Below are 27,974 nucleotides of genomic sequence, written 5' to 3' on the forward strand. Positions count from 1 at the left end.
CTTTGCTTGGCCAGGAGGTGCGCGCTGCAGCTGTGGTTCCCGGTACGGGACGTGCCCGGTGAAAGCACGTCAGGAAGGGTCCGTTCAACCGCCCACGTGCGGAGATCGAACTACAGGAGTACGGAGACATTGAGAGAGACATTGACCATGGAGGGAGTCGGGAGTGGGGCTCACGTGAGGAATGTATAAGATGGCCATCTTAGAGTTATTATAGATGAGTTTACCTCTTTGTACTATTGATTGCTGATTGTGGATGGTTGCTGATTGCTCGTGGAATATATCATTGATTATTCCGGATCCTTGGTGTGGGGTTTCTTATTGATTGGAATTCATATTGATTGCGTTACGAAAGCGCCTAAATAATAGATCTTTCTGGCGGAGTTCTTCTCACGGTCCGGGGGTCACCGAGACCAGGTAGTCACTGGAAGGACCACGTAACATCTGTTTTACATTCATCAAATGTACATGCGAAGTAAGCCAAATCTCTGTATTACATGCATCAAATGTACATAGTACATGCTAAGTAAGCCAAATCTCCGTATTACATGCATCAAATGTACATAGTGCATGCTAAGTAAGCCATATCTCTGTATTACATGCATCACATGTACATAGTACATGCTAAGTAAGCCAAACCTCTGTATTACATGCATCACATGTACATAGTACATGCTAAGTAAGCCAAATCTTGAATACATGCATCACATGTACATAGTACATGGCAAGTAAGCCAAATCTCTGTATTACATGCATCACATGTACATAGTTCATGCTATGTAAGCCAAATCTGTGGAGTCTCGAATAAACCCACAAAAATCTTCTCTTCACATAAGATGGATCTTTTCGTATGTTCATTTTCTCGCAGATATGAATGTATGTTCCTGATGGGAGCAATGGAAAATCTTCCAGTGCACTCTCGACCCAGTGACTGATTTGACACGCCGACGACCTTGAGCTAACGTGACCAATGACCATCCATGTACGAATGAACCAAAGCGTTTTGTGATGTAAATTATATTCCAATTTAAGTTCATTTTTTATCAGTAAATGAATCTGTTAGTTTGGATCATTATCGAGACCTCATGAATTTATTAATTATAAAGCGTTTCGAAAGGTGACGTGCGTACCTGCACCTGCTCAGACACCGACTCCGCCCGGTCGGCTCGACGAGCGCATCACGTGCTGTCACCTGCGGCTCGTTTGTCAAGGATCTCGCGGCAGGTGCGTACGTGTGGCATGTCGGTCCTTGTATCGTTTACATCTTTCACCTAAACTACCTACAGCTGCTGCTGCACGAGCACCTTTTTGAGCAGGGTGGACAGCGTTCGGGCCAGGTGCCTGCATACCTTTAGGGTAAGCGAGATGAGAGTTCGAAGAGCTTCAAGGCAAGGGGTATTTCATTGGGAGTGTGGTTGTTGGTACCCGGAAAGGTAGTGGCAGCGGAGGGGGTGGAGAGATTTAAATGCGATTTTGATAGGTACCTGGTGTACCTGTATGCATTGGACACCGAGGTTTACGGGGATATTGGTTTGTGTGTGCGGATGGGATAACGATACTGGGGTTGCTGCAGGTACAGGTAGCACAGGAGACATCCTTGTACGTCTATTGAAACGATGTCCTTTTGTATAATAACATTCGATCTTCAATGGAAACGGATATTGTATCGATGTTCATGAAGTCCAACAGATTGTAGTGCACGTGGTAGTTGGTACTTATCGACTTGGTATTTAAAAAGTTGGACTCTTCCAGAGTTTGTGCAGTAGTGGTGCTGCATTGTGGAGTATGCTTTCTTTCAGACATCCTGTCCAGGTTGTTCAAAGGAAGCTAAAACGTCAGACCAAGAACAGACCCGGGGGACGTGGCAGATGCTGCCGGTTACCTGTTGGAATCTGACCTCGGGGACACAATCCGGCAGGACACGATCTTAGAAAATAGAAGGCACCTGAACGCATGACGAGGCCATTAGGACCACCAAAGCTTGTGCAATGATTGCCAACATATGGTTCTCATATCAAGCAAGGAAGCAGCACGTACTTTGGTACGACTCGGTCAGGTGAGGTTCGAACCGCCCACCTCAGACTCCAAGCGGACGATCGAACGCCACCTAGTGTTTGCTATTTATCCGTTAATGACGTCATGCCATGGGATGTTTAAAATCCTCCAAATAATACCAGCAGTACCTATAAAAGGACGGGGTACTCATCGATGCAGCGCTCTGCTTACGAAGCAGCAGGGGGACTTTAATCGGGGCAGAATTGCATCCAGATTAGTGAGCTCAAAGGCAAGAACACTACCTGTAAACTACCCTACCAGGATATACGCTACCTGTAAACTACCCTACCAGGATATACGCTACCTGTAAACTACCCTACCAGGATATACACTACCTGTAAACTACCCTACCAGGATATACGCTACCTGTAAATTACCCCACCAGGATATACGCTACCTGTAAACTACCCTACCAGGATATACGCTACCTGTAAACTACCCTACCAGGATATACGCTACCTGTAAACTACCCTACCAGGATATACGCTACCTGTAAACTACCCTACCAGGATATACACTACCTGTAAACTACCCTACCAGGATATCCGCGACCTGTAAACTACCCTACCAGGATATACGCTACCTGTAAACTACCCTACCAGGATATACGCTACCTGTAAACTACCCTACCAGGATATACACTACCTGTAAACTACCCTACCAGGATATCCACGACCTGTAAACTACCCTACCAGGATATCTGCGACCTGTAAACTACCCTACCAGGATATACGCTACCTGTAAACTACCCCACCATCACATACTCTACATGTGAGCTACCCTACCATCACATACTCCACATTACAAATGAACTACCCTACCATCACATACTTAACAATACAAATGAACTGCCCTAACATCACATACTCCACAATACAAATGAACTGCCCTACCATCACATACTCTACATGACATATGAACTGCCCGATCATCACACTCTACAATACAAATGAACTGCCCTACCATCACATACTCTACATTACAAATGAACGACCCTACCATCACATACTCTACATTACATATGAACTGCCCTACCATCACATACTCTACATTACATATGAACTACCCTACCATCACATACTCTACATTACATATTGTTACGGACGTGGTTAAGATGTTATTTTGACCGAGCGGTTGGTATGACCGCGACCGTTACAGGATCCCCGATTGGCCCGACTCCCCCAACGTTGACCAGATCGCACCACAGATATTCAATTTGGAAACCTCTAAAGCGACCGAAAGAGAAGGAAGAGAGAAGAAGACAGAGTACGGAGGAATAACAGGATTTATTATACACACAAGCAAAAAGAAGGAGCGATCAAAATTATTTACAAGCAATGGATGGAAGAAGCAGTCACACAGTGAATCGTTAGCTTATACTAGTCAATTTACTTAACCCCAGGACAACGATTAGGACAGACGACGTTCACACTTACACGGGGGATATTGCAGGCAGGTATGGCTTGAGGATGGATGGTTGTTTCGGGAGGCAATGGAGGGTCCAGCGTCGATTGCTGCCTGGCGCGTCCTTTTCGTGGCCTGCGGCCCCTTAGCTGCCCCCTTAGCTGCAGCGCAGCTGGTCGCACGATGGCTCGCACACACCTGCTCGTTCATGCGTCTTCCTTCTCCCCAGCAACAACGAGCAACAGCAAGCAAGAGGACGGGGTCAGAGCAAGAGAGGCAAGAGGACGGGGTCAGAGCAAGAGAGGCAAGAGGACGGGGTCAGAGCAAGAGAGGCAAGAGGACGGGGTCAGAGCAAGAGGACGGAGTGCGTCCCGCGGCGGCTTATATTGGTTTCCTCACCGAACCTTCGCGCACTTTTTCGGGGGTTCCCGCTCCACCCTCTCTTAGCCAAACCCCTTGTTCTGGGTTGGATGAGCGGGGCCGACTTACTCCTCCCCCCTATGACGAGGGGGGCGACCCGTCTTCTCTAGCCACTCCCCTTGTTCGTAATGGCCGCAAATGGCGAAAACTGGTCAGCAGCTGCAGGTAAGGCGCCGTCACGTTGCACAGCAGTTCAGTACTGCAATAAACGGTTGTTGTCAAAGCTCAAGTGGGGGAATCCCTGGCACTTGAGCTGCCATGGATCATCGGAGGGGCCTACGCTTTATTTCGTTTGATGCAATGCAGAGTCAATCTAGTGGGAAACACATATTTAGCCTACATAGAATAAGGAAATAAACTATTTAAAAAGATATATCGTGGCCTGTGTGTAAGTTTCATGGAATTAACTAGGAGGACGGCTGCGACCATTATTTACATTACGAGGGTGTTACACACAACAAAACCATACTTTTCACATTCGTTACACTTTCTCCAAAATTGTTACACTTCTCAAAACCGTTACACTTCTCAAATTCGTTACACTGCACCCTCCTTTCTTCAGGCCCGTACTCGGGCCTACAAAACTTTAACTTAGTGTGACACGTAGGTGTAATTCCCTCTACAATTAACCTGACCCTGAGTGTGACAATCTTAAAACACAAATAAGTATGTCCCTCTATTGCATTGCACCCTGTCTAACAGACTCAAGCCCACAGCTAACCGAATTACGGAACTGTTCTCAAACTATACATTTACGGTGGGGAGCATTATTTACAGTGACGTTATTTCTTATTTACAACGCAACCCAGGACCTGTGTTTTTTTTTTTGTTTTTTTTTAGGGAACAAGAAAAAGAAATTCCTGTTGGGAGGGAGGAGACAACACGCATTGCATCGATGCACCAGTACCAATACCACCAAAGCACCCAAAAGCACCACCAAGCACCACAAAAGCACCAAAAGCACCACTCGATGCACAGTCACCACTGTTCATAATAAACACAACAAAACAACTGGTGGTGGTCTTCTCTTTCTCTGCTGGGCCGAGGTTCTTCCCGACGTCTTCTGGCTTCATGCGGCCTACTTGGAAATAATAAAAAGCACAACCTGTGTTCATTTTTATTTAGGGCCGCAGGGGCCAACTAAGGGTGGTCCACCTGTTTGGCATAGGTGCCGCCTTACCGAGGTCCGCAAGCACGATTCCCTGGCCACTATGGCCGGTCTCCAACAGAGGTGCCCTGCCCCAGAACCTGGGGTCCATCAAGTGGTACTTGGCCGCAGAACAGCGGTCCATAAAGTGGTACATCAACGCAATGCATGCTGGTTCTGAGAATCTCGTGCGCACAATGGCCATCTCACGCACGCTCCCCTCGGCGCCCAATGGCGCACAGGTCCTCAAGTGGGAGACAAAAGGGGGGAAGACAAATGAGCGAGGGGTAAGGTCACAAGGGTACACGTCAATAAAGGCAATGCAGGATGAAGTGCGTACGGAGAGCGAAGTGAGAAAACTCGTCCCTACCGTACGTCACCCCCCCCTGTCACCTACACTACCCTTGCCCTTACCCCATATTTACAAGAATTTACACCTTTACAATTCGTCACTACTGTCACGTCTTCCCCATATTTCCCTTCTACACCAAATTCGTCACCACAATCCCTCTAACCAAAATTTGCCATCACCCAATTCATCATCAATCCTCATAAGGAGGAAGAGAAGGAACACAAAGCACAATGTCACACCCACGACATGATGCGTCTCACAATCCAAAACATTTGCATTAATTAAAAATAATAAAACATGGCATGGTGTGGAGTTACCTCATCTCAGGTGAGTGGATGCAGATGGTGCAAGGAGACTCCAATCCTAACTATCCTCTAAATGATTTTAACACACTTTACACTACCCGGGGTCTTTCCCTGCCAATCCATTGGCCAACTTACACTATGGGTTCTAAAAACCAATTCCCATTGACCAAACTGTGGTGCTTCTCAATTTGGGGTCTCACTCCCCCGATTCATCTCCCGGTGCCCTTGCGCAATTTCTGGGCTGTGACGTGTAGCTCTCCCAGCAGGTCTACCCACCTGCACACCTCCACCACTGCAGTTGCCACCCGAGCTTACCTAGCTCCTCACCCTAACCTAACTAACTGGGGAAGGCCCCTCCTGGCTCTGTCACCCCACTCGGTGCCCTCTGGCACTGGGCTACCCGGGTCCGTCCTCCGGATCCTCAGGCCCCATCCACAACAACTCTACCGGCTCCCAGAGCCCACCTGTGGCCTCACTTGGCCGACATCCTCACAGTGGTGGAGTGCCCAAACCAACTACACACACTAACAGGCTACACGCCCAGCCATTTCCACAACACTAATGCACCCATCCAATCACCATTCTTCCACCCGCACCACAGATGCCAATATCCAACCACAATTTACCTATATCCTCTACCTAACACTTACACTACCCGCCCCGGGTATTCGTGATGGGGGTCCATCTTTCCCCCATTCACACCTTCGCACTATCCACTCCACTCCATTGTTTCCACCATACTCACTCCACGACCATCCACCCCAACACTCCATTTATTCCACACTACCATTTATTCCACATAGCCACATACACCTGTTGTTGCACACCTGTGCAATCACCTGGTGCCACCTGCACCCTCCTCCTCTCCCTGGACCATTTGGTCAACACAACACGCAATCACCACTACTCCCTCATACACTGCTCCACACACCTGTTCAGTTGCACACCTGTGCAATCACACCTGTTCAATCCTCAAACACACGGCATCATCTCATCTAACTACTCCCCTCTGAAACTTGCGCTTCCCAGTCGTCCCTTTAAACTATTGCGCTCCCTCGTCATTATCATCCACACTAATCTACCTGCGTCCCCACTACAGGTATCATTGTCACTAACTAATCTTAACGTCACCTAATGTCCTCTTCTAGGGCCCTACACACAATATCCTAACCCACCCGGGCTAGTTTTCACTGCCATCAACCCCATAAACCTAGTGCTCCTTTGCACCCCTCTGTGAGGGATGGTGGATTGGCCATCCCACCACAGCGGGGAGGTCCCACTATAAACTTTGCTCGTCCAAATCCAACAAATCAAAAATTTGCCATTTACTGCTAATCACCGTACCAATCATCAAATTTTTTGCCTTTTTCTAATTTTGGGTCCAAAACACTAACCTCATCACCCGTCTACTTATTAGATCCTCTCGGTGCGCCAATTCCCTTCTAAAGCTCGGCTTCGTACAGCCGAGCAATGAATGCGGGTTGTTTTGTGCCAGCGGCTGGATACGTCCCGCACTCGGGGCAGGGACGGGGGCTTACCCGGGCCGAGATCCCACGCACCACCTCGGCGTGGAGCCATCCAATTGCCCGATCTCGACCTGCCGGAACGTCTCAATAAAAAGTGGTCGCCATGACGACCCTTCCTATCGAGCTGCCCGCTCCGCCTCGTTGAGCACGGATGCGGCCGTTCCAAGCGAGGCCCAGCGTGGATCGCGTACGGCGGTCCTTTCGAACCCGCCGTGGCTCAGATCCCCGCTGGTTCTCGCGGCACGTGAAGCTCGGCACGCACCGAGGGCCCGATTCGGCTAAAAGTCGCTCTAACCGCTAACCCGGTTACCGTCGATGCCTCACCTGCATGCTTACACGCATACGCTACCCCTTTCTTGCTCATACCTCCAGCTGTTCCCATGCTCCTCGTACCTTTCCTTACACACCTCGGTACACTCATTCCGCTCACAGACTTGGTCACACACCTGACCACCGAACACTTTGGCACACATTCGTTGTTCGCACACCTCACCCACACACCTCTTCGCGCCCCTTCCTCGGTCACCTCCTCTGTGACAATCACAGGTGTGCTTTCACTCGCACACCCAACCACGTGCCTCACGACCAACTCAAGTGTGCATTCCCACACACGCTCTACCATTCCAGGTGTGCATCCTTCCATTCCAGGTGTACATCCTCGCTCACCTGTCACAACCAACTCACGCTCCATGTCACTCTCACTACTTTCACCTCCACTCTTGACAGCGCACTCACCCTTACTCTCGACAGCGCACTCTTTCCTCATGCCCCTGTCCGTTACACACCTTTCTCGTGCATACTCTTGCGCACACTCTTTCGTTACATCCTCTGTAACTCTCACCACAGGCGTGCATTCTCCTTCACTCTTGACAGCGCACTCTTTCCCCATGCACCTGTCCGTTACACACCTTTCTCGCGCATTCTCTTTTGTTACTTCCTCCCTAACACTCGCCACACCACGCTTCCATGTGCTCCCTCGCACACGTGCTACGACCGACTCACTCTCGACAGCACACTCACTGGTCGGCGCGCACTTTTTCCTCACACACCCCATGGTCGGACATTCTCGCACACCTCTTTTTTCGCACACCAGACCTGTCGCACACTTCACCAACGGCCTTTCACGAACACCCGGATCCAAACCAATCCCCAAGTCGACTGAAGCTTTCCTCACATCATATACATTGCCGAATATTTCGCCACTCACCTTGGCACCTCGTCTCCGCACCTCTTTTGCCACCTGCAAACTTTTTATTTGGTTAGTGAGCAGCACATCATGAGTTGAGCACCGACCTTGTACATATTCCATTACTTCCTCCTTTATCTCCCTCTTAGTTTCTGTCCGTCCCTTCTTAATTTCACTCACCTCTTCTTCCACTTCCTCTAATTTTTGCTTCACCTCTTTTATTTCCCGGTGCGTCTCCTCAAGTTCGTCCTCTAAGGCTACCGTGACCGTCTCTATGTGCATCCTCACCTGCCGGTCCTTTGTCTCCATTACCTCTGTCACCTCGTCCAACCTCATTGTCAGCCCCTCACGTACCATCTGACATTGCCTCTGTGTCGCTATCAAGTCATTTTTAATTTCTTTTTGTGTCGCCTTTAACCCTCCGAGTACTGCAGTGTTCCTTTGAACCTGCTCCACTAACTCCGTCTGTCCCTCCGTCAGCTGTTCCACCTCCTCCGTCAGGTCCTCTATGCCCCCTTGTAACCTCGCCGTATTATTTCTCACCTCTTTCTCCATACGCTTTTCACCTCGCTTTACCTCCTCGCGTAGCCCCGAAACCTCCTCACTTACACCTCGTCGTAGCCCCTCTTTCATCTCCTCCATCTCTTTTGTAGATGCCACCCTCATCTGTCCCAATTCATCCCTCTGAGCATCCAGTTTACTTTCTAACCCGATTTGCACCTCCTCTATCTGGTTCCCCATTCGTTTGATTTCCCTGGCAGATTGTTCCCCTATTTCCCGCAATTTGTCCTCCATCCTATTTTCTAACCCCATTAACCCATTTTTCACCTCTTTTATCCCGTTGTCTAACCCCTCAAAATTATTGTCTAACTTCCCAAATTTCTTGTCTAACCCCTCAAAATTATTGTCTAACTTCCCAAATTTATTGTCTAACCCCTCAAAATTATTGTCTAACTTCCCAAATTTCTTGTCTAACCCCTCACCGGTACCCCTCGCTTCGTCCCTCATTGCCCCCATTTGCTCACCCTGAGCATCCATCCGGTTCCCCATTACCCCCATTTGGCCCTCCAATCGCTCACTCTGAGCATCCATAAGGGCCTTCATTTGGATCATAAAAATATTCCAATCCACCAGTGGCGCTGCTACGGTCGCGGGCGCGGCAAAATTTGGTGCCGCTACACCCACGTGCGCGAGGACGCCATTTTGTTGCACCTGATACACCCTCAACCACCTCATTGCTCTCCTCCTCCCTTTCTTCCCCTAAGTCCTGGGTTACCCCTAACCCGTCTATCTCCCCCACCGACATCCGATCGCCTTGATTGTCCATGGCGCGATCTCAAAATTCGGGTTTTATAAAACAAAATTTCGGCAGCTCGTAATTTTGACCAAAAATTTTTTTTCTACACGTTTTTAAAAATTTGGTTCGGGCCTCGTATCCCACTCCTCGACACCATTTGTTACGGACGCGGTTAAGATGTTATTTTGACCGAGCGGTTGGTATGACCGCGACCATTACAGGATCCCCGATTGGCCCGACTCCCCCAACGTTGACCAGATCGCACAACAGATATTCAATTTGGAAACCTCTAAAGCGACCGAAAGAGAAGGAAGAGAGAAGAAGACAGAGTACGGAGGAATAACAGGATTTATTATACACACAAGCAAAAAGAAGGAGCGATCAAAATTATTTACAAGCAATGGATGGAAGAAGCAGTCACACAGTGAATCGTTAGCTTATACTAGTCAATTTACTTAACCCCAGGACAACGATTAGGACAGACGACGTTCACACTTACACGGGGGATATTGCAGGCAGGTATGGCTTGAGGATGGATGGTTGTTTCTGGAGGCAATGGAGGGTCCAGCGTCGATTGCTGCCTGGCGCGTCCTTTTTGTGGCCTGCGGCCCCTTAGCTGCCCCCTTAGCTGCAGCGCAGCTGGTCGCACGATGGCTCGCACACACCTGCTCGTTCAGGCGTCTTCCTTCTCCCCAGCAACAACGAGCGACAGCAAGCAAGAGGACGGGGTCAGAGCAAGAGAGGCAAGAGGACGGGGTCAGAGCAAGAGAGGCAAGAGGACGGGGTCAGAGCAAGAGAGGCAAGAGGACGGGGTCAGAGCAAGAGAGGCAAGAGGACGGGGTCAGAGCAAGAGGACGGAGTGCGTCCCGTGGCGGCTTATATTGGTTTCCTCACCGAACCTTCGCGCACTTTTTCGGGGGTTCCCGCTCCGCCCTCTCTTAGCCAAACCCCTTGTTCTGGGTTGGATGAGCGGGGCCGACTTACTCCTCCCCCCTATGACGAGGGGGGCGACCCGTCTTCTCTAGCCACTCCCCTTGTTCGTAATGGCCGCAAATGGCGAAAACCGGTCAGCAGCTGCAGGTAAGGCGCCGTCACGTTGCACAGCAGTTCAGTACTGCAATAAACGGTTGTTGTCAAAACTCAAGTGGGGGAATCCCTGGCACTTGAGCTGCCATGGATCATCGGAGGGGCCTACGCTTTATTTCGTTTGATGCAATGCAGAGTCAATCTAGTGGGAAACACATATTTAGCCTACATAGAATAAGGAAATAAACTATTTAAAAAGATATATCGTGGCCTGTGTGTAAGTTTCATGGAATTAACTAGGAGGACGGCTGCGACCATTATTTACATTACGAGGGTGTTACACACAACAAAACCATACTTTTCACATTCGTTACACTTTCTCCAAAATTGTTACACTTCTCAAAACCGTTACACTTCTCAAATTCGTTACAATATGAACTGCCCTACCATCACATATGAACTACACCACCATCACATACTCCACATTACAAATGAACGACCCTACCATCACATACTCTACAATACATATGAACTACCCTACCATCACATACTCTACATTACATATGAACGACCCTACCATCACATACTCTACATTACATATGAACTGCCCGATCATCACACTCGACAACACAAATGAACTGCCCTACCATCACATACTCTACATTACAAATGAACGACCCTACCATCACATACTCTACATTACATATGAACGACCCTACCATCACATACTCTACATTACATATGAACGACCCTACCATCACATACTCTACATTACATATGAACTGCCCGATCATCACACTCGACAACAGAAATGAACTGCTCTACCATCACATACTCTACATTACAAATGAACGACCCTACCATCACATACTCTACAATACAAATGAACTGCCCGATCATCACACTCGACAACACAAATGACCTAACCTACCATCACATACTCTACAATACAAATGAACTACCCTACCATCACATACGCTACAATACAAATGAACTACCCTACCATCACATACTCTACAACACAAATGAACTAACCTACCATCACATACTCTACAATGCAAATGAACTACCCTACCATCACATACTCTACAATACAAATGAACTACCCTACCATCACATACTCTACAATACAAATGAACTACCCTACCATCACATACTCTACAATACAAATGAACTACCCTACCATCACATACTCTACAACACAAATGAACTACCCTACCATCACATACTCTACAATACAAATGAACTACCCTACCATCACATACTCTACAACACAAATGAACTAACCTACCATCACATACTCCACATTACATATGAACTAACGTACCATCACATACTCTACAACACAAATGAACAAACCTACCATCACATACTCCACATTACATATGAACTAACGTACCATCACATACTCTACATTACATATGAACTAACCTACCATCACATACCCTACATGTGAACTACCCTACCATCGCATACTCTACATTACATATGAACGACCCTACCATCACATACTCTACAACACAAATGAACTACACTACCATCACATACTGTACATTACATATGAACTAACCTACCATCACATACCCTACATGTGAACTACCCTACCATCGCATACTCTACATTACATATGAACGACCCTACCATCACATACTCTACAACACAAATGAACTAACCTACCATCACATACTCCACATTACATATGAACTAACGTACCATCACATACTCCACATTACATATGAACTAACGTACCATCACATACTCTACATTACATATGAACTAACGTACCATCACATACTCGACATGTGAACTACCCGACCAGCACATACTCTACATGTGAAATACCCTACATTATACCATATCTGTATTTTAAACATTTATGTCCGTTTTAAAAACCCGGCAAAGGCCTCGTACCCTGAAAATTCATTTTTATTGTAAGCGTCCTGTATGCACGTCTCGATTTATATATAGGTGTTTGTGGATGGCAAGTCGTCATATGAACAATGAAATACCTGTGGCTAAGTCAGACCGAGTGTAATCTGCTTCGAGCTGCTCTTTGTTCGGTACATGTTCACAAAAGCAGTCAAACCGGTTTAACCTGTGCATTGGCGTTTCCAAGCCCATGATTCTCTGCTCCATGTTCAGGATAACCCACAGACCGGTTTAACCTGTGCATTTGCTATTTAATAATGGCGTTCTGCTTGTTCGTCGTGCTTGTTCACCTTAGATGTTTACTTGTTTTTACGGCATCGCCAAAAGTCCTGGGGCGATGTGAAATGGGTGACGTACCGGTATGTAACAAGCATTGGATGGGCTCGGAGTCACAGCCGTGTACCTGCACACAGGCACCAACATATTAGCCATTCTGCCTTGATTTTGGATGACGTCACAGTTTGGCAGCATCTTGTATCGACGCTGCTACCTTCTTCTTCTTTTTTAGGTTTTTTTTAGGGACAGCACAGCTGACCTCAATTTGTGCCTTGCGGCCTTGCGTCTGGCTGTGCCATGTTCGGATGAAACAAAAAGAAGCCTGGAAGAAAATTACTGCAAACATTGCGACAAGGAATGTTTGCACTTTGCAAGACAGAGCAAACCCATGTGACTCTCCAGAAAGGTGAACAGCACGACTGCCTCATTAGTTAAGGCGCTACAATATTGATGTAGCAATAGCAGGTAGGTTAGCAGACGAGGATCAGTTGGCAAAGGAAAAGGCAGTCTACACTTTCTTTACTGGAAAGGTCGATCCAGTGGATTTGTGATCAAGAAAGAACCTTTGCCTTGGAAGATTTCCTTTGCGTGTGAACAATAGGTTTGTGAAGGTACGCTTTCCACTTATGGACAAGGATTATTATTTCACTAACAGTCACCCGTTGAAAAATCAACAGGCTGAGATGCTTTGACGGAGGTAATTTCAAATATTTTGGTGAACCATGCACTTCATTTTGCATATTATATTATATTATATATATATATATATATATATATATATATATATATATATATATATATATATATATATATATATATATATATATATAAATAAAGGCTAACCCCCGCTCTAGCAGGGGAAAATGGCCTTAAAACGATCATTCATATATATATATATATGTGTGTGTGTGTACAACATGGCCAAAAGTATATGGACACCCGAACATCACACCCGTATGTGCTCATTGAACATCTCATTCCAAATTCATGGGCATTAATATGGAGTTGGTCCCCCCCTTTGCTGCTATAACAGCCTCCACTCTTTTGGGAAGGCTTTCCATTAGATGTTGGAACATTGCTGCAGGGATTTGCTTCCATTCAGCCACAAGAGCATTGGTGAAGTCGGGCACTGATGTTGGGCGATTAGGCCTGGCTCACAGTCGGCGTTCCGATTCATCCCAAAGGTCTTTGATGGGGTTGAGGCCAGGGCTCTGTGCAGGCCAGTCAAGTTCTTCCACACCGATCTCGACAAACCATTTCTGTATGGACTTGGCTTTGTGCACGGGGGCATTGTCATGCTGAAACAGGAAAGGGCGTTCTCCAAACTGTTGCCACAAAGTTGGAAGCACACAATCGTCTAGACTCTGGAATGTCATTGTATGCTGTAGCATTAATATTTCCCTTCACTGGAACTAAGGGGCCAAGCCCAAACTATGAAAAACAGCCCCAGACCATTATTTCTCCTCCCCCGAACTTTACAGTTGGCACTATGCATTCAGGCAGGTAGCGTTCTCCTGGCATCCGCCAAACCTAGATTCGTCCGTCGGACTGCCAGGTGGTGAAGCGTGATTCATCACTCCAGAGAACGTGTTTCCACTGTTCCAGATTCCAATGGCAGCGAGCTTTACACCACTCCAGCCGACGCTTGGCATTACGCATGGTGATCTCAGGCTTGTGTGCTGCTGCTCAACCATGGGAACCAATTTCATGACTCTCCCGACAAACAGTTGCTCTGCTGACGTTGCTTCCAGAGGCAGTTTGGAACTCGGTAGTGAGTGTTGCAACAGAGGACAGACGATTTTTACGCGCGTCATCACTCGGCGGTCTCATTCTGTGAGCTTGTGTGGTCTTCCACTTCGCGGCTGAGCTGTTGTTACTCCGAGACGTTTCCACTTCACAATAACAGCACCTAAAGTTGACTAGGGCAGCTCTAGCAGGGCAGAAATTTGACGAACTGACTTGTTGGAAATGTGGCATCCTATGACAGTGCCATGTTGAAAGTCACTGAGCTCTTTAGTACAGCCCATTCTCCTGCCAATGTCTGTCTATGGAGATTACGTGGCTTTGTGCTTGATTATATATACACCTGTCAGAAATAGATGTGGCTGAAACAGTCGAATCCACTAATTAGAAGGGGCGTCCGCATACTTTTGGCCATGTAGTGTAGATTACCGATTGAAGACTGTAGCAAGAAAACGAAATATTGTGCTCCGTAGTGAGCGGAACCCCCGGTTCATCGGGATGGGTTGCGGTGGACGAAAGGTAGCAGGGAGGAAGTTTATTTTGGTGAAGAAGAACACCAATCCTTTTGCATCTTCATATGTATATGACTGCCAGAACAGTTTCCTAGACTAGTGGGCACAATCCTGGTTGGTTCGCCACTCCAACAAGATACTCAAACGGCTCATTCTTCCCAGTAAGTTGGTCCTCATTTTGCCCACCTCGGAAGGATGACAGGCTGAGTCAATGCACCTGGTGTTAGTTCAATGACAAGACAGTGGCTTGAAGTCAGGACTCAGATCTCAAGCCAGCAACATTATCTGTCAAGCAAATACCAGGATTTTGTTTTGGTTAACCGCACACTTTTTCTGTATCCACATATAGACTAGCAGTCATGTGTTGAAAAATCAACGGGCCTAGATGATCAAATAAAAACTCCCGGAAGTTCCCTTGTCACTCCCTTTAAGGAGCGGGTGTTTCAAGTAGATTGTTGTACATCACCATAGCATATTTCAGTCAATCACTGCAGTACGAAAATCGAAATATCACACTCTGTAGCGAGCGGGGTCCCTGGTCCATCGGAATGGGTTGCGGCAGGCTAAAGACAGAGAGAGTTTATTTTGCTAACCGTGCACTTTTTGCATATTTTTATAAAGATGTACATGTACAGCCTGTGGATGCTGGTGGCATCATTGCTGGGAGCATAGCTGTGCCTTTGATACTGTGCTCCCTGATTTCCAGTATCCAATATTCCAGTATTTCCCATATTCCAAAAAGATCTTAAGCCAGCCATCTTAACCGTGAAGGCAACATCAGGTTTAATTGGAAAGATAAACTCAAATGATCTTTTGTTACTACCTCTATGTGTGTAAAATGAACGAGTAATCACCAACACAGTTTTCCATATTCCAAACAAACACAAAGTCTTGGACATGGATGCTTCCACTCATCACTGCCATGTGATTGATTGTGTACTGGTTCTTCAGAGAGACTTGTAGGATATTAAGCTCTTCATGGAGCCGATTACCGGTCAGATCACAGGCTCATGCAATCAAAGGTACACCTTCTTGTTCACCCCAACATGTGCCAAACCCAAGCGTCACGGTGATTCTTGTTGTCAATCTGAAAAACCAAAAGACTGAAGAATAACTCTCCACTGATCTGTCAGCCCCCACTTAAGACGATGCAAATAGATGCCATGCAGTCTGGTTTGATGAAAATGATACAGAAATCTAAAACTTGCTCGAGATGAAACAGAAAGCGTGCAATGCTTCTCTCTAGCTGACGCTTCTTCACATTATAAGAAGATTCACTTCTTTTTCTTCGTTTGTTTCCAGCACAAATCTGTGGGGTAGCATCATTAGCTGAGGGCCGCTGATGCAATACCCTCTGCTGGTTAGGGCAGGAATTTGGCCATGGTGCCGTCGACAGCTCGCCCACTCTTCACAAAGGACACCATATGGCATCTTTAACGTCCCCCAGGTACGTCCGTTTACCATCCTTCCAAGGGACAGCACACAAATGGATGAATCACTGCCTGTAAAAAAGAAAGATTCACGATAAAGCAGTCATCAGTTCCAGCAGATAATTCATCAAACGAAAAATGACTGATTTTCTCATTATGAGGATGGATTTCAGGCGTTAACGGATCAGTAAGACACCAAGTGCTTCCATGAAGCGAGTAGAGCAGTTTACGGTCCAACACAATCTACAGCCACATCTACAGAGAGTGAATAAGTACTCTCATCTCAGATAAAGTAGCAATGCACAATAGGAGGAAGGAATACTTCTGTCAGCTACTGAACAGACCATCTACTTTCTGATAGATCACTCGACCAGATAACCCAGCATCCTTTCTGCAGTGAACTTGGTCATCTTCCGACGCATTAAAAGCTTTTTTAAAGTAGCTTACAAGATGAAGAACAACAAATCAGCTACCCCAGATGGGATACCTGCTGGGGTGATGCAAAGGGGTAGAAATTCTCTTATTAATAACTTGCACCTGTTATTTCAGCACAATTTGGGTTCAGGAGAATTCCACAGGAGCTCAAAGATGTCAATATTATAAAGATCTACAAAGGGAAAAGATGTGAAGTGACTGCAGAAGTAACTGAATCATTTTTTCTGCTCCCGGTTGGGAAGATCCTTGTCCAAATCGTCATAGTGAGATCTATTTCTCAAATCAATGTTAATGTACACTGTACAGTCACGTGAAAAAAGTACACCCCATGTAAAGTTTTGACTTTTTCAACATACAGCTATTTGATCTTCATTTCAACAATATTGATAGATAAAGGTGATATAATACAACAAATATCATGAAACATTTACATTTTGTAGTCCATTGTATAATTTAAATAAACATAAATGCAAATTTCGCATGTGGAAAAAGTAAGTACACCCTGACATTTATCACTACTTCAAATACCTAAAATTAGAATCAGGTGCACCAGTTCAGGTGCAAATGATTAGAACATCGTTAGAGAGGATTTTGGAGGAACCTGTCTTATTTAAACCTCAGACATTTAGTTTGCTCTTTGTTGTTGAAGTGTGCGGCGTTACCATGCCCAGATCAAAAGAGCTCTCTGATGCCTTCAGAAAGAAGGTTATAGATGCCTACGAGTCTGGGAAGGGATTTAAAAAGATCTCCAAACAATTTGAAATCAATCATTCGACTGTCCGGAAGATCATCTACAAGTGGAGAAGATTCCAAACAACTGCCAACTTGTTCAGGCCAGACCACCCCAGCAAGTTCAGCCTGAGAGCAGACCGCAATATGCTGAAAGAAGTCTCTAAGAACCCCAGAATGTCATCACGGGACCTTCAGGTAGCTCTTGCCACTGTTGATGTCAAAGTGCACGAGTCTACCATCAGAAAGAGGCTGCACAAATTTGATCTACATGGGAGGTGTACCAGGAGGAAACCTTTGCTGTCCAGAAATAACATCAGGGCAAGCCTAAAGTTTGCCAATGAACACCGAGGCAAAGACCAGCACTTCTGGAACAATGTGCTCTGGACAGATGAGTCAAAGGTAGAGCTATTTGGCCACAGTACCAGAAGACATGTTTGGCAAAAACCAAAGACACCATTTGACCATAAGAACCTGATACCAACTGTAAAGCATGGTGGTGGAAATATTATGGTTTGGGGCAGCTTTGCTGCATCAGGGCCTGGGCAGCTCACCATCATAGAATCCACGATGAATTCTTCATTGTACGAGAGGGTGCTTGAGGATAATGTGAGGCCATCTGTCGGAGAGTTGAAGCTCAACCGAAGGTGGACCTTGCAACATGACAATGACCCTAAACATACCAGTAAATCCACCAAGGAATGGCTGAAAAGAAAGAAATGGAGGGTTCTGGAATGGCCAAGTCAAAGCCCAGATCTAAATTCCTTTGAGATGTTGTGGTCTCTAAGAACCCTAGAATCTATTTGAAACGAGCTGTGCATGCAAGAAACCCCTCAAACATCGCACAGCTGAAAGAATTCTGCATGGAGTGGGCAAAAATTTCTCCCAGTCGATGTCAGAGACTGGTAGACAGTTATAAGAAACGCCTACTTGAGGTTTTTTCTGCCAAAGGCGGCAATACCACCTATTATAGCCAAGGGTGTACTTACTTTTTCCACATGCGAAATTTGCATTTATGTTTATTTAAATTATACAATGGACTACAAAATGTAAATGTTTCATGATATTTGTTATGTTATATCACCTTTATCTATCAATATTGTTGAAATGAAGATCAAATAGCTGTATGTTGAAATATGTTGAAAAAGTCAAAACTTTACATGGGGTGTACTTACTTTTTCACGTGACAATACTTCCAATAACAGTGTGGTTTTTGTCCTCGGAGTAGTACTCGTACAATAGAAATGATAATCACTGCTCACAAATGCAAGAAAATGCAGGGAACAGCATCAGCCATTGTACACAGCGTCTGTTGACCTAACCTAAGCATTTGACACTGTCAACCGGCCTGCACTCTGGATAATCATCGGCAAATTGGGCCGTCTTGAAAAATTGCTCAACATACTATGCCAGTTCCATGATGGCATGGCTGAAAGAGTCAACATACAAGGTGAGCTGCCAGGGGCCATCCCTCTCACAGATGGGATTAAGCGAGGCTGTATATTGGCACCTAGCATGTTTGGACTGTTCTTTGCTGTGCTGGACTGCAAAACTGTGCTGAAGGATTTGCCATTCAATTCAGGAGCAATAAAATCAAATCAATAGATTTAAATCTTGCATAGCTGCGACCACACGCCAAAATCACTTGTTATAGACCTCCAAAACCCCTCTTCACAATTTTGCCAGAGCTGCACAAAAAAAATTGCCCTAACTATCAGCCAAAGTAAATCAGAGGTCCTGTATCAACCAGCTCCCTATCACCCTGACCAAGAGCCTTCAATTAATTCATGGCTGTTATCCTCGTCAACCTGTCAAGCAATGAATTTACTTTGCTGCATTGTTTATGACGCTACCAACAACTGACCATGAGGTGGATGCAAGAATAAAGAAAGCCTGTGCTCGTACATATAACCCGGTGTGTACCCCGGTTTAGAATAGGTACACCGTATACCTGCGTGTCACCAGAGGCAACTAAAAGGTTTGGCGTCAGGAAGGGCATCCGGCCATAAAAACATTGCCTCAAAAAGAGAACCATGACAATTACGACTAAAGATGGTGGAAGAAGAAATGCGGGCAAGGGGGTTAACAAGGGGAGATGCAGAAAATAGGGCAAAATGGAGAACATTGTCATGGGGACCGCAAGGCTAACCCCCGCTCTTGCAGGGAAAATGGCCTTAAAATGCCTGTTGTTGTTGTTGTGCTTGTACATATGGCTGACTTTATCAACCAGTCTGGAGACTGGATGTCATCCATCTCAGGATAAAACTATAGGTCAAACATGATGTTGTGCTAACAACACCACCTCAGAAGTGGTTGTGAAAAGTGGATCTGCTTCCGAAGGCATATTAAGAAACTAGAAAGTTTCCATCAACAACACCTCTGATAACTTCTAATTATTATATGATACGTATCATTGTCACATATATATTGTCACGTATATATTGTCACAAGGTGACAATATAAGAGGTCCTTGAATGAGCAGCACCTGAAAGCATTCATTCAAATCTGATTCGAGCCCAGCTTAGATGGGCTGGACACATCATCAGAATGCCAGATGAACACATACCTAAGAAGGTACTGTGTTGGGAGCTTTATCTGGCAAAAGCAAATTAGGAGGCCAGTGCAGTATTACAAGAATACCCAGAAGGAAAATCTAAAAAAGACGAACATCTGTGTTGAATCCTTTGAGACTGATGAAAATGAGTGCCCCACATGGCGACACTGATCAAAAGTGACATGAATAAGTTCGATAATGAGACAACAACACTTGGAGGAACTGCGGCGCAGACGACACAACGCTGTACTTTGTGACGACTGTCCTTGTCCGCACTAACAGACGGTTTCAGTCTTGCATTGGACTGTGGGGCCATTCTAGGATATACAACCAACTTGGTTGATAGATGACATCATCTTCGACATCGACAGACAAGATCCATCTTCTATGTATATTTATCCTTGAGGGATATATTGAAGGCATATGATAGCATTTAAATTAATCTCTTGTATCACTGTGATGCTGGATGCATTGGAGATTATAGAGGGATATGGGGATGTTGGCTTGTGCGAATGGTAGGTAGCTTGTGTGGATGGGTGATGATACTGGGGTTGGTGCAGTGCAGACTTAATGGGCCAAATGGCCTCCTCCTGTGAAAAAGTTTCTTGCGTGTATTCTCGTTTGTTTATTTCAGCGATGTTCTTTTATATAATAAATACAATCTTTAATAGAAAGAGATATTGTATGGGCAAAGGTCTTTATGCTGTTATCCTCCCAAGTCTAAACCTAATTCTCACCTCCATTCATTCATTTTAGGTCATCTCATCTCTATCCCAAAGAGATGACCAAATAAAATGGGCCGTGATGTCCATCAGCCGTCCAGTTACCTGTTAACTTTTGCTATTTTTGCTGCTCTTCCCTTATCACCCGAATGATTGTTCTGAAACTTGACACATGAATACAAGACAGTAGCCCGCACAATTGCCCCAGCTTCGATTTCAGATCATGAGGGCTCTCAGGGCCAGGTAGTTTCCCCCTGAAACTTTGGATCCCTGCTTGTCCCTTATTTACCAACCAATTGCTTTGAAACCCGATACAGCCCTTCTACTCGATGGTCCACAGGATCGTTTGGTCTTAGATTTTTCGATTTTGGATCATGGGAGCTCCCGGGGGGGAGGTTTTGATTTCCCCCAAATCTCTCGAACTTTTGGTACCAGTAGATCGAGTCGGCGTGGGTTTGAATCTCGGTTTGGTCTGAACTACCATCTCGTATGATGACCATCAGCCCACTCGGGGCTATTTATTTTAACAACATCTAGGCTCATGGAAGAGCTGTTGAAAGATTGAGAGGGTTAAAAAAAAAGAAAAAAGTACTGGCAGTGAGGTATGGGGCTACACATGGACAAAACAAACAAAGCTAGAGACGGGTGGAAACATTAACCTGTAAGTAAGAGGGTGGGTTGGGGGGGGTGGGGGTAGAAGGGAAGAGTAGAATTGAAATGCCTCTCAAAGGCAGTTCCACAAACTGGAAAAAGAATAAGAAACGAGTGGAGGTAAGTGACAAACCTGGCTTCTGTGAGTTTGACCAGGAGGTCAAACTCCATCAGCCGTCCAGTTACGGCTGATGACCTGAAGCGCTCCTGGTCAACACAGTACCTGAAGCGCCCTCTTTTCATGCATTTTTAACCATCTTTTCAGTCTGTTGGCCTGTGCTCTTCCCTCCAAGACACGTTGCCTACTGCCATGTCATGGGCTCTCCAATTTCTACCTCCGAGCCTTACTACATATTGACTGTATCCCTGCTCCTCATTCTGTCATACATCTATGTGTTGTGGTCTCCCTATTTCCCCTTCCTCCCACTTTTTCAGGGAATCCAATTCCCCTGTTCTCCTCTTCCATGAGGCTTTGATACCTATATATTTAAAAATATATCCTTTTCTCACAAAATAATTATAGGCAGAAATATTTTGGCCAAGGTACAGAACAATTGTGTGAAACATGACTCTATTGCATGAATATGGGGCTTTAATACAGTTACAACAGCCACATAAACATCCCTTGTGCTGTGTGCTCATCCAGCATCAGGGTGGCAGCTACACACTTTGATCCGATTCCTGGGAAATTGAAACCTGGATCAGACAACTTGGTGACAGGTAAGCTGTAATTGAATGAGCTCACCAGACCACCACCCTTGCTTGTGAAAGGGACACCATTGACAGCGATCAACCAGGCATGCAAGCAGTGGTGGTGTTTCCAAATACGTGCTATTTATGCCTTTCCTTCCCCAAATATTTACATGCACCTAAAATATAAAGGCTGAATGTGCTTTGCGCAAACATGCGGGATAAGATAACTTGAATAGCAAGACTCACTTTCCCACGACCAAAATTTGCCTCTGCCATTCGGTTATTTATTCAGGTTATTTATTTATTTGAAAATATTGAGTTGCACGAGACCATACCTGGTTCGGCTCAGAGTATTCACGTTAAGTTCAAAGCGTTGCACTTTTGACATTAATTGCAAGCCAAATATGTATGCAATTTTGTTTTCTTGTTTATAACAGAAAAGCTTTCTAAGCTACGGGAAAATGGTTTGTTGCTTGCATGGTGGAGATTGCATGTTGTCAAATTTAAGCACACTGTGTTTTTCCATTGTTGTTGCTCAAATGACCGCTTTCAATTGAAGACCATAGAATTATAACCAGGCTAAGGCACATTTTATTTTATTTTTCCCCGTTTTTCACGTTTTTCTCGAAATGACTAAAATGTGACTTAGCCTGGTTATAATTCTATGGTCTTCAATTGTAAAAGCCAAATTTAGTTGCTCCACTTGAAGTATAAGTAGCCATTTCTGCTTTGTAGTCATCCACAAGAGAGAACAAAATCTCAACCATGAATCGATTGAATCGTGCTCTATAAGTGAAAACATGAACTTGCCTCTGATTCACATGATTCGAGGTAAAAATAAAACAAACTCCAATATTTTACAACGATTCTTGAGTTTTCATGCATTTCACGAGCACTCCTCGTGGTTTAATGCTTGGTTTGTTTGGAATCCCCATTTTGTCGCATGCCTCAATTCTGTAACTGCAGGTTCAATCCTTTTATTCCTTCTTTTTTTAACTGCCACCATTAATTCACTTTTCGTGTATGGTCCGCCGGCAGAAGTCCTCACGAACCAGCTGACCAGGCCTGATATTCGCACAGTTAGGGCAGGAATTTGGAAAAATTTTATGATTATGTTTATGAATTATTCCCCCTCTCCCTCCGCCTCCCCCAAACCACCTCTTCTCCCAACAAATTGGCTTGCACCCATCTTATCCACCTCTTGCATTCTCCCCTACCCCTAAACCTTTCCCACGCATCCCTTGTTGTTCATCTGTTTATCTTCTCCCTCGGCCATGCTATTGGCATCCCCCCCCCCCCCCTCCTCTTTCTGCTGTTCCCTTTGCTATGTTGCATCCTCATCCCTTCTGTGTTCCAGCTCTTCCACGAGCCTTGACTTTGTATCCAAAAAAAGAAAATTCCAAGGACAGACGCTAGTGTAGACATCACTGTATTTAAACCAAGGACACGAGTCGATAATGGACAAATACATATGTGGCACCCCGGGGAGTCCAGGGCTCCTGGTAGTTTGTTTACAGACTACACCACTCCCCAATATGCGGTAGGAGACCCTAAATAAGTAATTTGAAGGCAATTCCCCAAAGGTAAGTGATCAATTAACTGAACAAAGAGATTTCAAATTAATGGAATTTATTTGAAAGTTTGGTAGGAGAGCACAATACAATACTTTATTAAACTTCAGAATATCCCAAAAGGCGAATAGCAGCCAAGTAATAAAACCTATCAAAAGAACAGCAACTGACAGCACTGAACAAATATCTGTAAAGAAAACATAAAATTACCTTTCTCAAAATTAAAAGCATCCCCAAACGGGTTTAACTTAGCCCGTGTGTGTGTGTGTGTGTGTGTGTGTGTGTGTGTGTGTGTCTGTGTGTGTGTGTCTGTGTGTGTGTGTGTGTGTGTGTGTGTGTGTAGCTCCACTACCAGCCTGAGATACTGTTGGGGGAAAAAAAACAAAAAAAAAACTACCCACCAATATAATATACAAATCAACTATACACAAAACGCTAATTGTTTACTCGACATAAAACAAAATCACATACCCTTTTCACAAGAGATCAGGGGTTACCCAGAACATGGTGGAAACACTCCACTGTACCTCTGCCAAAACAGTGAACACATTGAAGGAGCTGTGCTCCAACGCGAGTCGAAAGGATTGACGCGACCAAAGACGGAAATTCGTCCGAGTTGCTTTATTGCACGTATCAAACTCGGGTACTCTGAAAAGCCCGTTTATCGGGCAGCAATATATATACACATTTATGCCGGAGCGTTTGCCCGGGAAAAGCGAGACCGGGCATGCCCGGGTGTCAAGGGCGAGTCCTAGAAAGGCGAGTCTGGACCTGCCCGGGCATCCTGGGCGAGCCTTGGAAAGGCGAGGCTGGGCGTGCCCGGGCGCTCTGGGCGAGCCCTGGAAAGGCGAGAGCGGGCATGCCCGGACGCTCTGGGCGAGCCCTGGAAAGGCGAGAGCGGGCATGCCCGGACGCTCTGGGCGAGCCCTGGAAAGGCGAGAGCGGGCATGCCCGGGAAAAAAAGACCGGGCATGCCCGGGAGGTTCGGGCGAGCCCGGGAACAGCGAGTCCGGGCATGCCCGGGACAGGCGCGTCTGGGCCCGTCCGGACGAGCCCGGCATGGCGATTGCGCCCTGGCCGCGTCCTGGCAGGTGCAAGGCGATTGTGTACACCCAGCGGTAACCGCTACACACGCCCCTCCAGAATCGACCTGCAGGGTCAATTTAAGGGGGGTCCGGATGACCCGGCCAAAGCGACCCCTGGAGGGTCGTGGGGGGGGGGGGTCCGATGTGGTGGTGGGTGGTCGAGCGGGGGGAACTGTGGACGGGGGGCGGCCTCGCCACGGAGGAAGGGCCAACTGTGGTGGTCGGTCGACGTCCACGTGCGCCGGTTTGAGGCGGTCCACAGAAATCCGGTCCGACCGGCCGCCGAAGTCGACGACGAATGACTTGTCGCCCCGTCGCAGGACCCGGAAGGGCCCGTCGTATGGCGGCCGGAGTGGCCCCCGGTGTGCGTCATGACGCACAAAGACGTACTCCGCTGTGCGAAGCGCCGGGGGGACGTAGGACTGGGGGCCACCGTGGCGGGACGTTGGCACAGGGGCAAATCGTCGGGCGGCCTCCTGGAGGTCCGAGCGCTGGCGTGCGGCGGACCAGGGACTGGTAGCATCGGGCACGAACTCGCCTGGGACGCGGAGCGGCTGGCCGTAGACGAGCTCGGCGGCGGACGCACGGAGGTCCTCCTTGGGGGCCGTGCGGAGGCCCAAAAGGACCCACGGCAGCCGGTCGGCCCAACCGTCGTCCTGAAGGCCGGCCATGAGTGCGGCCTTCATGGAGCGGTGAAACCGCTCGCACAACCCGTTGGCTTGGGGGTGGTAGGCCGTGGTGCGGTGCAGAGTGACTCCCAACGAGCGGGCGACCGCGCACCAAAGTTCGGACGTGAACTGTGGGCCGCGGTCGGACGAGATGTCTGCCGGTGCGCCAAAGCGCGCGACCCAGGTGGCGATGAACGCCTGCGCCACGTCGGCGGTGGTGGTGGAGGTGAGGGGCACGGCCTCCGGCCACCTGGTGGTCCTGTCCACCATGGTGAGCAGGTGGGTGAACCCCCATGATGGGGGCAGGGGACCCACCAGGTCCACGTGGACGTGATCGAAACGCCATTCAGGCACTGTGAAAGGTGCCAGCGGGGCCTGGGTGTGGCGGTGGACCTTGGCCCGCTGGCAGGCCGTGCAGGCGTTGGCCCAGTCGCGGACGTCCCGTCGAAGGCCGTGCCAGACGAAACGCACCGACACCAGCTTCTGAGAAGCTTTCCGGCCCGGGTGAGAAAGACCGTGGATGGAGGCGAAGATGCGGCGCTGCCAGGTAACGGGCACGATGGGGCGAGGCTGGCCCTGGGAGACGTCGCAGAGCAGGACAGTGTCCGCGAAGGGGATGTCGGCCAGGCGGAGGCCCGTGTCCGCTGCCCGGAGGGCCTGCACCGTGGTGTCGGTGGTCTGGTCGGCCGCCATGAGCGCAAAGTCCACGCCGAGGTGGACCGCGTTCGCGCTGGCCCGAGAAAGACAGCGGCCACGGCGTTGTCTTTGCCGGCGACGTGCCGGATGTCCGTGGTAAATTCCGACACGGCGGAGAGGTGGCGCTGCTGGCGGGCCGACCACGGCTCCGTGACTTTGGCCATTGCGTAAACCAATGGCTTGTGGTCGACGAAAGCCATGAACGGGCGGCCCTCCAGGAGGTGGCGGAAATGGCGAACGGCCAGGAATAGACCGAGGAGCTCGCGGTCGAACGTGCTGTATTTTAACTCGTTCGGCCGGAGTTGCCGGCTGAAAAAAGCGAGTGGCTGCCAAACCCCGTCCACCCATTGTTCATGGAAGGCGCCCACCGCGTAGTTGGAGGCGTCCGTAGTGAGGGCGATGGGCGCGTTGAGCACCGGGTGAGCCAGCAGCGTTGCGTCGGCGAGGGCCCGCTTTGTGCTCGCGAATGCCGCATCCATGGCCGCGGACCAGACGATGTCATGCTTGGCCGGCTTGCCCCGGAGGGCCTCGTAAAGGGGCCGCATGAGCTGAGCAGCACGGGGCACGAATCGGTGATAAAAATTCACCATGCCGAGGAACTCTTGTAGGGCCTTGATGGAGCGGGGACGCGGGAACGTGGTGATGGCCTCGACCTTGGTCGGCAGCGGCAAGGCCCCGGTCTTGGTGATGCAGTGGCCCAAAAAGTCAACGGTCGTCGTGCCGAAGTGGCATTTGGCCGGGTTGACAATTAAGCCGTGCTCGCTGAGGCGACCGAACAGTGTTCGGAGGTGGAGGAGGTGCTCGGCGTGGGACGTGCTGGCGACGAGGATGTCGTCCAGATAGACGAAAAGAAATGGCAGGTCGCGCAGCACGCCGTCCATCAAGCGTTGGAACGCCTGGGCCGCATTCTTGAGGCCAAACGGCATCCTCAAAAATTCGAATAGGCCGAACGGCGTGATGATGGCCGTCTTCGGGACTTCGGCCGGCCGGACAGGTACCTGGTGGTATCCCCGTATCAGGTCAATTTTTGAAAATATGACCCATCCCGCCAAACAGGTGGAAAAGTCCTGGATGTGCGGGATCGGGTACCTGTCGGGGGTGGTAGCGTCGTTGAGGCGGCGGTAGTCGCCACACGGGCGCCATCCGCACCCCGGCTTTGGCACGATGTCCAGTGGTGAGGCCCACGCGCTATCGGAGTGCCGCACGATGCCGAGGCGCTCCAACGCGTCGAACTCGGCCTTTGCCACGGCGAGCTTGGCCGGGTCGAGGCGGCGGGCCCTGGCGTAGACCGGCGGGCCCGTAGTGTGTATGTGGTGCTCGATCCCATGTCGCACTGCGACGGCCGAAAACGTCGGCCGCGTGAGGGCCGGGAATTCCGCGAGCAGGCGAGCGAACTCGTTCGCCGTCGGGAGGGCGCATGCCAGTTCGGTCGGCGCGGAGCTGCTCATCGTACACGCCAGGGAGCTGAAGGTCTCGGCGTTGACAAGGCGACGGCGTTTGATGTCGACCAGCAGCCCGTGCGCGCAGAGGAGGTCGGCGCCCAGCAAAGCCATGGGGACGCTGGC

At 48.0% G+C, this 27,974-nt stretch overlaps 1 protein-coding gene across 1 annotated transcript in view; it reads left to right on the forward strand.

The window, feature by feature from the left end:
• The first annotated feature begins 1,190 nt into the window (after positions 1 to 1,190).
• The window catches only part of LOC137428900 (neurotactin-like), a 106,076-nt gene continuing 79,292 nt past the window's right edge, over positions 1,191 to 27,974 (forward strand). The window contains 2 exon segments of the mRNA XM_068118797.2: positions 1,191 to 1,353; positions 22,343 to 22,416. The gene's annotated coding sequence lies outside the window, so the exon portion shown is untranslated.

Source organism: Myxine glutinosa, chromosome 1, assembly GCF_964187855.1.
Source record: "Myxine glutinosa chromosome 1, kmMyxGlut1.1, whole genome shotgun sequence".
Taxonomy (NCBI): domain Eukaryota; kingdom Metazoa; phylum Chordata; class Myxini; order Myxiniformes; family Myxinidae; genus Myxine; species Myxine glutinosa.